Here is a 15508-nt window from a genome sequence, read left to right as displayed (position 1 = left end):
TCTATCATGCACATTTTTAAAGAAGAATGAAATGAGAATGAGGTGATAATTTTAAATGGCTTCAGTTAGTTTACAATTTAAAATTGAATCGTCCCTTTGTATATTTATCTCTTATTTATTTAAGTAAATCATTATTTCATGTTTTATTGATACATTTCGTTTTGAGCACTTTGGTGTTCCATGGTCCAGGAGACGGGATGGAGTGGAGCTGTCTCCCCGACTTTTCAGCAAGGCCAAAGACACGAAGGCGAAGCAAGTTTATTTAAAAAGCACTTTTTTGTAACTAGACAATTCAAAGTGTTGTACATGAACAGAACATAGAAAATAATGCATTACACATGATTAGCTGGCATCGGCTGCTCCCACACGGGAAAAAATTAAATAAGTAAACCCTTGTGAGTCACTGATGTAAAATAGTTTTATCCCAGTGCTCCATTGTTTCAATTCATTCTGTGTTTTTAGAGACTTCTTTTGTTTCATTTTAAGCGAGACATCTCAAATAAAATAAGTAAATCCTTGGGACTCACTGATCTAAATTAGTTTTGTCCTAGGAGATGAAAAGTTAAAGGCAGGAAAAATCCAGGGGTGCAGAGGAAAAAGTGTCAGAAACAGATGTGGTGAGTTTTTATGGAGCGGGTAGTTGGGGCAGAACACCTTTTGCAGCTTTGAGAAACAGATATTTCTTCTATCTGGTTCCTGAACTGTGTCACCAACTTTTCTGCTCGGTTCCCTGACAGTGGATGTTTGAACATGAGCTTTTTCTCCGTTTCACCCAGAGATGGTTCCGCTGTCGGCAGACCGGGTGATAAATAAACAGAAGAAAGCCGAATAAAGAGTCTCACTAATAACTTTTTCTCTGGACTGTTTATGAACAGTTTTAACTATTGCAAGCTAGTCATGCAAAACAAACAAACAAAAAAAACAACTAATGAATCTATTGTGGTGTCTGTTTTTTTATTTCACAACACTTGTCTGTCATGGAGGGAGACAGGAAAGTCCTTCTGTTCGGAAAGCTGCCTGCAGGGCGTCGGTCCTTGTTGTCGAAACCCAAAAGTGTTCCACTTTTATTTAAAGGATCATCTGATCTGTATTTTCTGTTGATCTTAGATAACCTGATCCCTTCACCAACATAGCGGTGTAATCTGAGACACATGTTGGTCCATCTTGTTTCCACGTGTTTCAGGGGTGGCGTCTCCAGGACAGCTTATGCTGACATTTAGGATTCACAGGTATGGCCCATCATGTTACTGCAGGGTTAATTCAAAGATTGTTTAATAACTCTTCAGTGAAATAATGATCCCACAAGTATTAGACTCAGTCAAACACACGTGAAAAAGAAATCAAGCCAATCCTTTTTATCATAAGGATGAAAAAGTAACCACAGTGTCATAAACCATACGAGTAAAGCAGGAAATAACAAACAGAAGAACTAAAGGTTGATTTTCATGCTGAGTCCATCATTTGATCTGATCCAGTGTTTTTCATCCCCGCTCCTCAAGCCACACTGTCCTTCATGTTTTACAAAAGCCCCTGCTTTAACACACTTGATTCAGATGATTGTGGTTCAGCAAAAGCTTCTAATCAGCCGTAGAATCCAATCACTTCAAACATGTGGCGTCCAATCCCTGGATCCATCCGAAGACCCTAAATAACTGCTCCTAGCTCCTGCTCCTTGACCGTTCATGGGGTCAAAAGTAAGAACTCTATCGTGGGAGGAAAGGAGCTGTGCTGGTTTCAGACCGCCTTTAACTCAGACGTCATTACGTGACGGAAACGCTAATGGATGATTCTAGTCAAATCAGCGCCTACGGCCTTCTGGAAAACAACTAGAAAGTGTGCGCTCTCTTCTTTCTGGACATTTTCATTGATTTCCGTGAGGGGACTGTGCTGATACGTCATGTCATGCAAAGGATTGTGGGACACCTAAAGAGTTCTTTGCACCAGTAAGGGATATCATGAGGTTTCTAAACTAACCATGGGAGGAAGCATAGAGGCTACTGTTCCTGCCTCCTTCCTCACCGACAGCACTGTTCAGACAGCTGATCATGGCGACCATTGACACACTTCCGCTTTGGATAAAGAGTCCTTGCTCTATAAGGGGATTCAGATCGAGCCCCTGTCTGCACCAGCTGATGTCCTGCGTGTTTTAGATCAGGGGAGCCCAAGTCCAATCCTCAAGAGCTACAGTCCTACAACTTTTAGATGCAACCCTGGTCCAAGACACCTGTATTAAATGGCTGAATGTCCTCATCAGCATTCAGTCGTTCAGCTTTACAGAGGCCTGGTAGGATGTCATTCATTGGATTCAGATGCTGGAGATGAGACAGATCTAAAAGTTGCAGGATAATAGCTCTCCAGGACTGGAGTTGGACACCTGCATTTAAGATCAGTTGTCTCAAACTTAAATCCTCCAGCGGAGCCGTCCTGCAGCTTTTAGACGTGTATTTTGCCCTACAGCTTGCCATTCCACCTGAATCAAAAATCTAAAGCTCTGCAGAGCTATGCTAATGAGGTGATAATAGTCAGGTGAGCCGAAGCAGAAACCTGTCTGAGAATCCACACACCAGACCTTGAAGAATGAAGTTTTAGGTGCTTGACCACTACATGATTCAGCCTGTCACCAGTTTCCGCAGGAATAAGGAGACATTCATTTAATTCAGACGTGATAAACCGAAAAAAACATCAAAAACATGCAGGACATCAGGGCATGGAGAATGCTGCTTCAAGCTTTTCATTTAAAACTGTTTGATTAAGAAAGAATAAAAAATAGTTGGACAATAAACCTAACCAAACTGGCAGCTTCCAGTTTTAATAAAGTCAGCAGGTTTCCTTTCATGTTAACATGAGAAGGCTGATATTTTTGTATTTGGCTGATTACTGTGGTGTAATTCTGCACTGCAGACATGTTAACATTCTAAAGCTATGAGATGTAATCTCTGTTTATCTTGGAGGGGTAGATTTTCACAATATCACAGGTGTGGGCACCACTCAAACAGATCATCTGACTTCCAAATATCCAATTTCATACTTAAAGGTTTGCCCTCAACACACACACTCTGTGTTTACAGTCAGTGGGCTTCCTCCTCCTGCTGCAGATGTCACTCTGACTTAAAGAGCATCTTCAGGGTTGCAAACACAACTGGACAACGGCTCATAGAAAGATTTTCAGGTCCATTTTTTTTCAATTAGGAATATTCAACACACAACAGGTTTTACCAAAGTGCTGGACAAAAAAAAGATAACATATTAAAACTGACAATAAGCTAAACGCTATTTGGAAAACGTCTGACAATTAAAGGCACCTTGTTCCAAAGTTTGGGAGCCAACACGAAAAAAAAAATTACAGTAAGTTGTTAATGGAATGAAAAAAACTTGAGGTCCTAAAATCACCTCTGACCTGTCTTCTTTGAAACATGTAAGTAAAAAACATCACTTTTCATCGAGTCCACCGGCTCGGAGGTAAGAAACCCGACAAAACCCGTCCTCGCCCGATCATAGCTAAATTTGAGCATTATAAACAAAAAGAATTCGTTAGAAGTTGCGGCAGGGAACTGAGAGGGACAGACTTTAGTGTTAATGATCAGTTTCCTAAGGAAATCCTAGATCGCAGGCGAGTGCTGTTCCCAATCAGGAAGAAATACATGATGGACGGCGTTAAAGCCACCATATCGGTTGACAGACTTTATATTAATGGACAGTTGTTCAGGGATCAGAAGATCACCCCTTGGCTTTATTAGTTACACCACAGGTGGACTTAAAAGCATGTTTCAATGATTTAAAATAAATAAATAAAATAAATAAATAAATAAGACGCACAGATCGGTACACGGTGATAAATTAAATACACGCACAGCTAAAGAGCACGTTGGTATGGTTGGTGTTCACGGTTGGGTACAGAAGGCACGGGCTATGGTTTATCCCTTTACACACTCTCTTACTCTTTGCACTTTTTTATTTTTTTGTGTATTTCTATCTTATCTGTCTGCTTCTTTCCTGAACATCAGTCAATCACAAGCACATCATATGATGCTACCTGGGTCTATGTATGACTATTTTCTCAAGGGCATGCACCTTCTAACTTCTCACTCACATCTATGGCGAATGTAAAGTTTGTGACATGGAATGTGCATGGGGCTGGCACCAGAGAGAAAAAAATGAAGATCATTAACCAGCTTACTAGATTAAAGGCAGATGTTGTATTATTGCAAGAAACCCACAAATCAGCTACAAATACAAGTGAGCTTAATTCACCTGAGTTCCCTAATGTGTTTGCGGCCTGCTATAACTCTAGACAGAGAGGTGTAGCAATCTTAATCCACAAAAGCGTTAGTTTTAAAATATTAGATAAAACTATAGATCCTGAAGGTAGATACATAATAATTAAAATAGCTATCCATAACCAGAAGCTATGTATTGTCAGTATATATGGTCCAAATGTTGATGACCCCTCTTTTTTCCACCAATTCTTCCTTGCACTTTCAAAACACGGGGATTGTTCACTAATTATAGGAGGTGACTTCAACTTTGGTTTAAATAACGATATAGACAGGTTGAATAAAACAGGGATTCAGCGTAGTTGGCAGTCAGTAAATGTAGTCAAACAATACATGAGTGATTTTGGTCTTTGCGATGCATGGCGTTCTCTTCATCCTATTAGTAAAGAATACACTTTTTTCTCAAATGTTCACCATTCGTACTCTCGTCTGGACTACTTTCTTATAAGTAGCTCACTGCTGTCGGTCGTTTCAGAGACGGTAATTCATCCTATTACTATCAGTGATCACGCTCCTGTTACTCTCACCTTAATTAATAAAAAAATAACCACACAAAACAAAAGCTGGAGATTTAATACATCACTGCTTAAAGATGAAGAATTTATAAAATTCATTAAAGAACAGTGGGCTTCATACTTAGAATACAATGATCAACCAGGTACATCTGCATCGATATTGTGGGAAGCTGGAAAAGCAGTGATGAGAGGTAAAATAATTTCTTTCTCATCTCATAAAAAGAAAAAAGAAAACAAAAAGATTCAGGAATTAGAAGAAAAACTTAAGTTACTAGATTTATCTCAAGAAGAAGGGAAGTTAGGTAAAATCCGTGAAGTAAAATTAGAATTAAACCACTATATTGAAAAGCAAAATAGATTTCTAATACAAAGGCTCCGAATAGAAAATTTTGAACATGGCAATAAGTCAGGAAGCTTTCTAGCTAATCAGCTTAAAATAAATAAGGAGAAAACTACTATATTTGCAGTTACAGATTCAACTGGTAATACAGTAAGTGAACCAGAGTGTATAAATAATACCTTCCGCGATTTCTACAAATCTTTATACACACCACAGATAAATCCATCAGAGAAGGATATTAAGCAATTTCTGGATAAAATTACACTTCCTAAATTATCAGATAACCAAAGAATGACACTGGATTCCCCGCTGACAACAGCTGAAACCCAGGAAGCTCTTAAAAGCATGCCTAATAAAAAGGCTCCAGGTCCAGATGGATTCCCCACTGAGTTTTATAAAGAGTTCTGGAATATTCTAGCCCCAACGTTCCACAGAATGTTGCAGGAAATACAGGAAAAAGGTAGATTTCCAGCTAATATGAACTCTGCCACCATCAGCCTTCTGCTCAAGCCAGACAAAGATCCTGTGTTGCCCACTAGTTATCGTCCCATATCCTTAATTAATGTGGATATTAAGATAATCTGTAAAGCTTTAGCAAAAAGATTAGACAAAGTAACTCCCCTCATAATACATCCAGATCAAACTGGTTTCATCAGAGGAAGGCAGTCATCCACAAATACACGCCGATTACTTAATTTAATTGATTATTCCTACAGTAAAAACATTAAAACCAATATATTGTCTTTAGACGCAGAAAAAGCATTTGATAGAGTAAATTGGAAATTTTTATTCGCTACTCTTCATAAATTCGGTTTTGGCGATTTATTCATAAACTGGTTAAAAATTCTATACAATTCTCCAACAGCCTGTGTCAGGACAAATAATCAAATATCTTCCAGTTTTTGTCTACAGAGGGGCACCAGGCAAGGATGCCCTCTTTCTCCATCACTTTTTGCCATCTTTATAGAACCTCTAGCAGCAACTATCAGACAAACAAAAGCTGTAAAAGGTATAAAATGCATGAAAATAGAGCACAAGATTAGTCTGTACGCGGATGATGTATTACTTTATCTCCAGCATTCAAATAATTCTCTTTTACAAGTAATTAGAATACTAGAATCTTTCTCCAAAGTATCAGATTACTCGTTAAACTGGTCTAAATCTACGGTACTGTCAATTAATTGCTCTCTCGAAAACTCCCTAAATTTACAAATGCAATCAGGAAATATTAAATATTTAGGTATTACTGTGTCGAATAAATTAACAGATTTACTTAAACTTAACCATGCCCCACTTTTAAACAGGATAGAAGAGGACCTTGAAAGATGGAAATCGCTTCCAATCACACTTATGGGTAGGGTAGCTTCAATAAAAATGATGGTCCTACCTAGAATTAATTATTTATTTTCAATGGTCCCCAATAAACCATCATCTGACTGGTTTAAATCTCTAGACTCTGCCATTTCTAGATTTCTTTGGAAAGATAAACCCCCACGTATTAGCTTAAAGACAATACAGAAGACTAAAGACAGGGGAGGATTAGATCTGCCTAACTTCCATAACTATTACTTAGCAAATAGGCTACAATACATCTCTAAATGGATAAAAAATAGTCTTTTAGATGAGCCTTGGTTAGATATAGAACAGGAAATGTGCAATAATATCATGATTTCAGATCTGCCGTTTATAAGCTCAAATATAAAACGGCATACATGCTTCAAATATATCAACATTAGTTCTACTCTGACAGCATGGTGGGAGTTCCTCAAAATGACAAAGTCATCCCTTATCCCATGCAGTCGTACACCTATCTGGAATAACCCTGATATCCTACAAAATAATAAAATGATAAACTTTACATACTGGAAGAATAAAGGTATTAAATATCTGGAACATCTACTTGACGGAACCGAGTTCATCAATTTTGCTAAACTAAATATGCAATATGGCATTAGTAAAAATAAATTCTTGGAATATGAACAACTTAAATCTATAATTAAAAATAAATATAAGCATATTAATGGTGGTTTACAAGTCCCAACTAATATAATAGAGTTCTTAGATTTAACCCCCCCCCCAAACTACTGTCTAAATCATACAGGACACTGACTAAAATAGATGATTCGATATCTCTTCCTATAATGAAGTGGGAAAAAGATTTATCAGGCACCTTTGAACAAAATTTCTGGGCTCAGACATGTCTAAGAACTTTCAAATTGACTAGAAACACCAACTTACAACTAATACAATACAAAATCCTTCACAGAGTACATTATACAGGACAAAGATTATTCAAGATGGGTCTGGCACAATCTAATATCTGCCCACACTGCATAGGCAATCATCCTGATAATTATTTTCATGCGTTATGGTTATGCACACCAGTCCAGAGGTTCTGGACACAGATATGTAAGGACTTATCAAGGTGCTTGAGCTGTAAGATTACACCATCCCCATCAGTTTGCCTGCTTGGTAATTTTGAGGAAAGTCCTCTGAAAAAAGAAATAGTTTACATGGTTTTTACTGCTTTATGCATCGCAAAGAAAACTATCCTCATGAATTGGAAAAGTAAACAAAATCTCAGTATCAATCAGTATAGAGATCTTTTGTTGGATCATATTAATCTAGAGACAGCATCTGCTTCCACATCTGATTGGTCTTTTTGGGCTCCTCTGATCAACACCATCACTTAGTGGAATAGGGGGCGGTGGGTTGCTTCCTGCAGGGCGCAGTGGCTGGATGAAGGGGTTCCTGGGGCCCTGGGGGCACTTGGAGTAGGGCGCCTGGTGGATCCGGCTCCGGGGTCTGTTGCCCCCATCTGGGAGGAGTTTGGGAGGCCTACGGGTGGCCTACAGCAGCCGCTTGCGGCGCTCTTTGGGAGCTGCGTGTTGACGGACGTGGGTTACTGACCTGGTAGCTGTGCTGCCGCTGGGTGGGGCCGGGGTGGGTCTGGGGGTCTGGGGTCCCTGGGGCGCGCCGCCCTCGGGCGCGGGCCCCGGCGGGGCCTCGGGGGTTCCGGTTCCGGGGGGTGTGCCGCTTTTGGTGTGGGCCGGCGCGCGCCCGGGTGTCCGCCCCTGCACGGGGCCTCTGGTGCGCTGGGGGGTCTCGGGGCCCGTTGAGCTGGTAGGGGGGCATGGTCATTAACACCTCTGGGCAGATGCTCTTCTCCTTTATTGGAAAGGCACTCTGCCAGTGGGGGGAGGGGGAAAGGAGGGGGAGTAGGGATCTGCCCAGCCTGGATGTCTACTGTCGAATGTATGGTGAGTTGTTTGAACGTTAGTGTTGGGGAGGGATTAAATCCACGGGTGGGGGGGGGGGATTGGGGGGGGTTGACGTTCTGGTGGGCTTGTGTCCGGCCCCCTGTCCCGGTCCTGGTCTGTGTCGTCTTCCGGTGCGGGTTTCACCTGGGGGGTGGGGTTGGGGTGGCTCGTGCGGGCCGGCTGGCCAGGGTCCCCCCCTATTATTATTATTATTATTATTATTATTATTATTATTTATTTATTTATTTATTTATTTATTTATTTATTTATTTAGTTTAAGTAGGCTTGGTGGGTGGGCTGGGGGGGGCTTAGGTGTTGGTCCTGGTGGGTGGTTGGCTGGCGGGCCCTGCGGCCTCTCCCTGGCCCCCGGGCTACGGTGGTGCCGCTGGCGAGGCCCCCTTCTCTAGGTGGGGCTTTCGGGGAGCGGGGGTGCCTATTGGAGTCAGTAGGGGAGCTGGCTCCCTGGGTTGACTTCCCAGTCATTTGCTCCCCATCCCCGGACTCCTCCTTCTGCCTGCTCCATCACGCCGCCACACATGCAGGTCATGAGGGAGGGGGCGTTACTGGAGGTTGCCACTTTCTGGTGACGCCCCTCTCCCCAATTTTATTTTGCATCTTAGACACTTTCACTTCAAACATTTTTCACATCGCACACTCATATAGGCCATGGTAGGGGGGGTGGGGGGACGACGTCTGGGGGGGGGCTTATGTTGTGTGGGCCTCACCTCGGACGGCTCCCTTCACCTCCTCTCCCACTTAGACATTGAGGGTTCTGGGCAGTCACACGGAAGGGGTGCGCTGGCAACAGCTACCTTCCGAAAGGGGGGTGGGCTGTGCCGTGCATCCCCTTCGGCGCTCCCAGTTTTTAAACGCACTTGAGAACAACATGCAACAACACAACATTTGAGCAGGCGTAGGGAGGGTCGGGGTCTTCTGCACACCCCCGTTCTCCGATGGAGGCAAGGAGTCTGGGGCCTGGAGGAGGTGCGGGCCACTGTGTCCGGGGTCTTGGCGGGGGGCTGCGGTGTGCAGTCAGCGGCCTACCAGGTCTGGGGCTGATGCCTCCGCTCCCCCCAGGGGGCGGGGGGCAGGGATGGCAAGGGTAAGGTGGGGGGAGGGAGTGGGTTTATTAGGTATTTAGGGGGAGGGGGGGGCTCTGGCCGGGTGGCTCGTGCGGGCCGTGTTGGCCCGCCCTCTTGGGGGGGCCCGGTCCGGGGGACGTCTGGTCGGGGGCCGGGGCCGGGGGTCGGGCACAAGCAGTCGTATAGTCGATTTGGGGTGTCCCCCCCCCCTTTGGTCAGTGTTGGATGTGAGTGTTATGTGGGAATGTGTGTACAGCGTCTTTTTTTTTTTTTTTTTTTTTTTCTGTGTGTGGGGGGTGGGGCACAAGGGGGGGGTGGGGTGAATGAGTTTTTTTTTTTTTTTTTTTTTTTTTTTTTTTTTTTTTTTCTTCAGGTATGGGTGTGGTCCGCTCCCTCTCCCAAGAACATCTCAAGTCTCCGATAGGTGCGGAGCCCATCCCCCCACGTCCTGCCCTCCTCCACTTCGTTGGCGGGCGCCTTGGCCCCCTGGCGCATTAGTTGGCTTCGGGTTTGGGGCGGGTTCCCGGGCGTGCGCCGGCCCGCTCCTGGCGGCCTCTTCGCGGGGCCTGGCCCCCCGGGGGGCGGCCGGGGCCCTCGTCGCGGGGGCGGGGCGCCCCTGGGGCCTCTGGCCCTCAGGGCCCATGGCCGGGACCACTTCAGCGGGGCTGGCTGCCGGCGGAGCCCACGGGCTCGTCTCCGCGGCTCTTGAGGGCGTCGACATTGCGGTGGCTGGGGGATTTCCTCGGGGTCGTCTCTGCTCCTTCCTTGGGGGGGGGGTTGCAGATATCCTGTGTCGGCCCCTCCTGGGCGACCTGCTTTAGGGACCCCTTTGGGAGTCTGGGGTTACGGGTCCCCTGACGCCTGCCTCTGTGCTCGGGGAAGGTGGGTCTTTGGTTCTCCACAATCACTATCAAGCTATTTCTGGATAATCTTCACCTAAACTAGTGCACTTTCACATCTCCCACTGGTGCTGGGTCCCAGGTATTAAGTGTTCACTTATATACAGTAATCTTATAATTTATTTATTTATTTATTTATGTTGTGTCACTTTATTTTTTCAAATATCACATTACACATGTCAGCTTACATATTAATATATATGATTAAGCAATGGCATCTAGGTGTAATAAGAGTGTATCTGTTGCTTAATGTCTGTTGGTTGTGCTGTTCTTTTTGTGTCTCTTTCCAGGTGATGGAGCAGACAGAGGACATTTTATCATTCTCTTCCTTTTATCTCCTCTTTCTTTCACCTCTACTCTTTTTTTTTCTTTTCTTTCACTTTTTGTTCTTCCTTTACTCTCCCATTGTCATGTCCATATAATTTGAAATTCTCCTTGCAGGAATCATAATAAAGCTATTTACAAGCATAAATCAAGTGGAGCACTATGGCGAAAGCTGTTTGCTCCACTTGTAAAAGCAAAATCTGTCGAGCTCCATCTGGCATTGAGATATCAATTCCTATTGCCATAGTGCTAGACAGGACACTGGAAAAAAAAAAAAAAAAAAAAAAAAAAAAAAAAAAAAAAAAGAAACATGTAAGCTTCTATACTTAGGGAGAAGACAGGTTCACTTTCTCCTGGTTAATCAAGATCAACGCTTGAATGTTTTTTGTGTGTAAGACTAAATGTTTGGATTTGAGATATTTGTGCTACGTCTGCTAATGCAGCCGATATAACAGGGTGTGAGGAGGAGATAGACAGATTCAGAGGAGACCAGGGCTGAGAGCAGGGTGGCTGGCTGTGGTCTTTCCAGGGGTGTGATTACTTTGTCTCCGCTCTTGTTCTCAGTAAAGTGCTGGAACTTGGTTCCTTATACTTCAATGAGTGACTGGGGAATCAGTTATCTTTATTTCCCACAACAGTCCTTCAAAGGATGCAGCCCCTGAATTGAGACACATCCATGGATGCCATACAGGTTGACATTGTCACATTTATAATACTCTTAGTTTCTGGGAGATATGGCCTGAAGGTCAATGGTGTCTGCCACAGTAGCAACCAAAGGAGCTGTTTGTGGACGCCTGCGATTAATTCATCAAGCAGAAGAATATCTCTAGAGCATTGGTGTCTTTGGGGACTCCTATTACAGCTGATTAGTCCTAGATCAAAAATACTGTAACTTCTGTGGTGGCAGAAGCAAAAATAATTAGACCTTTTAGTTGGCCTATAAAAAGTTATGGAGAACCCTTCAATTACCCTGAAAAGGAAAGTGATCAAAGTCCAACTCAGGCCGTGGTGGGTTTAGGTGGACTGACCTGGGTTGAGACTCTTGCCATTGTGACTTGTGAACACCTTGTGGGCTGGTTTCCCATCTGGATCTGCTACACCTACACCCTGATCTCAGAAAGGTAATTGGATGGATGTACCGTTTCTAATTGATTATGACTATATCATTGAACTTCTATCACCGAACTCACACAGAGGCACCGACGGGTTTGGCAGAGAAATAAACACGGAAAGGTAATTGGTTTATTTAGAATGGTTTACTTAATGCATTTTCACTGTTTTTAAAACACGTGAAACTAACAGGATAGCTCTCGCTAGTTTCTTTGAAACCATGCCATGCCGATGGAATTTGACAGAGTATTTAGGTTATAACAACAAAAAAAAAACGTTATATCCACAAGGGTTTTATACATTGATGGGATACTGATGTTTGTGTTTTCCAGTCTGCTCATTACGACCAAAATAAAGCCAAAGCTTTTTAAAATTAGCGGCAAATGTCCGTTAGCCTAATGCTATCAGCTTCCAGATAGCATTCGCTCTTCCCGGTTACGAGACTACGGTGTGTTTCAAACATAAAGTTTGTTTCGTTTTACTCCACCATCGTTTGATAATGTTACAAGCGTTATTGGCGCATTAATAAGGAACATTTATGTCAGTTAAATGGTGTTTTGGTATAACTTCAGGATTAACTCATTTAGCAACCGACTGCTACAGCGACCCCTCATTCCCGGAGGTATAATGTTATTTTTTCAAACAATGTTTTATTTAACTCAGGATTTGCATGGTGAATGGGTTGAAACACATCCCAAATGTTGTTCTGAATTAGTTAAGCTAATTTAACCTCATTCCACTTTCCACTGCAGCGAACCAGGATTCACTGAATCATTCTGATGATGATCAACCAGTTTATTTTGTCTTTTTTTTTTTTTTTGTCTGTAGTTCCTTGGCTTCCTTTTATTTTAATTTTGATAAGTAGTTAAGTTTCAATAGCCTAGTAGAGAGGATTTGATGATTGAAATATAGTGTTAATTCAGATTACCAGGATTCTATAGTGATGCTCTCTGTAAATTCATTTTATTTCGGTTATTAAATTCTTGAACTTAAAATGAAGTTGTCACTCCTTTATCCTATATGTGTGCAGAGTTTGCTGTTAAAAGAACGCCAGTGCTTGAATCATTTTCAACTATTGTCCTAATATCAGCTTTAGGGCTGATATTTACCTGACATTACCTAACAGTTATTTATTAAACATTAAGTAACAGTGTGTAATGGCACAACATCTTTTAAAGACTCATTATTTTAACTTGGCTTTTAATTCCAGTTGAGCAGGATCATCAGGCTAGTTTTATTGATGGTTATTGTGTTAGCTGCTGTTATTCTGTTTGTTCTTACTATAGATGTTGTATTTTATTAGTTACTTTATGTTTTTTCTTAGATAATTGGATCCTTCTGACAACAGAGATGTGCACAAGTGGCAGTCATCTGATACATGTGTCGCTGCTACATTGTGCATGCAGCAGTCATCATATTCCCATGTGTTCCAGGAAGTGTCTCATAGTTAAACTCTGTCATATTGAATGATGGTTTGGTGCTTTGAAAATAACACATATTAGTGCAACCTGATCTTCAGGTAACAAGTCAGCAAGGCAAATTTATTTGTATAGCACATTTCAGTACAAAGACAATGCAAAATGCTTTACATGATTAAAACATAGGAAAATAAAACAGAATAAAAGCAAGTTGGAATAAAATGTAGAAACTAAATAAAACATGGCAAAATAGAAACTAAAAGCAAATATTAAAACAGTTGGACTACAAAGTTGAACTAATGATGCTTCAGTCATGTGATGCTTTTAGGCCAACACTTTTTATCATGAAATCAAATTATCCATGCTAGGGAAAGGTGTGTTGCACACACAATTATAATTTCTTATTAGAAATGCATTTTCTTTGCTTATGCCGCACACTATTTTGGTTGATTTGCTCTGATGGTTCAATTGAATATTCTTCTGACTTGCACTGTACCAACACAATGAAAACAGGACAATACAGGAACAAACCGACAAGAAATAGACTTTGCAACTGACAAAATCAGATATCTGAGTATAAATCAAATCCCAGTTTAATCCGAGTTTTGTGGTTTGAGTTTGTATTTTTTCTTTAAATATTTAAATATATATATATCAGAATGTTTTGGAAAAATTAAGTTTCTAAAAGATTTTGAATCGTTTGCATGATTTTCCTGAATTAACCTAAGTACAGTTTAAAAAATACAGTAATATATTTAAGGTCTGACCGTACGTTGGCCTGTGTTGGTGAAGTAAAGTTGAATTATATTAAATTCAATAGCAAACAACAATATCAACACCAGCCAGGTGAAGTGCTCTGCTGGTAGCGACAAATTAATACAAATTAAGGACAAGAAGACCTCATCTGCTTTGACAATTTGTCAAATAGCTCTAAGCTTTTTGTTAACATAATAAATCAAATCCACAAATACTTCATATTAATTTAATCTTATTATCAGAAATATAATCTACAATTTGCAGATAGAACTATTTAAGACAATGTAGTTTATTTTTGCTGCACCAATTCACAACATGTCATCTCAACCAAATTTTTTTCCAGGGGGTTCTGTAAAGACCAGTTAATTGGCAGTACTGTAGATTTTGACTAATTTATAGAATAATCTGAGACTTTTGAGAAAGACTCTAGTAATCCAATTGCTTGAGAGCGAGAGGTGTTTGACTGCTGATTTTTCAGAATCCCTTCTGGATAGAATATTTCTAATTTTGACAATATTCCAGAGGTGAAAAATGTAACCGTGGAAACTTACATACAACTGTTAAGTTATATGTAAGTCCATTCAGGTCACATGTTGACACGTCCTGCTGTTTCCTGTCCTCATTTTTGTCAGCTTCCAAATACGCAGAGCATTATGCCGGACCTGCTTCAGTTTCTGCATCATAAAACTCCACCTATCCAATATAGGCCATTTAAACCTTTCATGTTCAGGATCTTGATCAGTCATTTATGCCGCTCTATTCTCACATTAAAGCAGCTCAGACGGAGGAACAACATGAAGAAAAGACCTGAAGGCATCTGTGTGTGTGTGTTGTGTGTGTGTGTGTGTGTGTGTGTGTGTGGGGGGGGGGGGGGGGGGGGTAATCATCACAAATCCTCTAAATTGGTTTTAGACTTTTACCTTCAGGTGGCGCTACAGAACGTTATTTACAGAAACCAGCCGCCACAGAGACGGTTTCTTGCCCCAGGCTGTTTGTCTGATGAACACAATGAACACCTCACAGCCTGACCATGTAGCTCTGAAAGTCAGGTAGTAATATTTGCATATTTTAAGCAGATTTTTAAGAACAAAGCTCAGAAAATATGGGATGTACATACCCAGATATGCACTTTTCCCCCTCTAAAATGTATATATTTATATTTAACGTCTGTTTGTTGTCAGTGGCACTGATTGTATTAGAGGGCCAGGTTGGTTTGGATAGCTTTTCCATTAATAAATTAAATTCTCATTTGAAAACTTCTTTATGTGTTGACTTGGGTGTTCTTTATCCAATATAATTAGTTTGGCTATCTGAAACATTAAAATGTCACAAAAAGCAAAACAAGGTATGTTTGAGGGCGATCCTTTCTCCCACCACTGTAAACACTGTAAAAATGTACCATAGGTGTTAATAAAAACAAAACATAAATTAAAATATGGACACAGAAATATTCATGACAGATGTAATTTATTCTCAGATTATAAAGAAGACTAAAGCCACCACTCTGTGCATTAATGCATGCAACCAGAA

The sequence above is a fragment of the Fundulus heteroclitus genome, chromosome 1 (genome assembly GCF_011125445.2).
Source record: "Fundulus heteroclitus isolate FHET01 chromosome 1, MU-UCD_Fhet_4.1, whole genome shotgun sequence".
Taxonomy (NCBI): Eukaryota; Metazoa; Chordata; class Actinopteri; order Cyprinodontiformes; family Fundulidae; genus Fundulus; species Fundulus heteroclitus.
Note: the sequence above shows the minus strand (reverse complement) of the source record.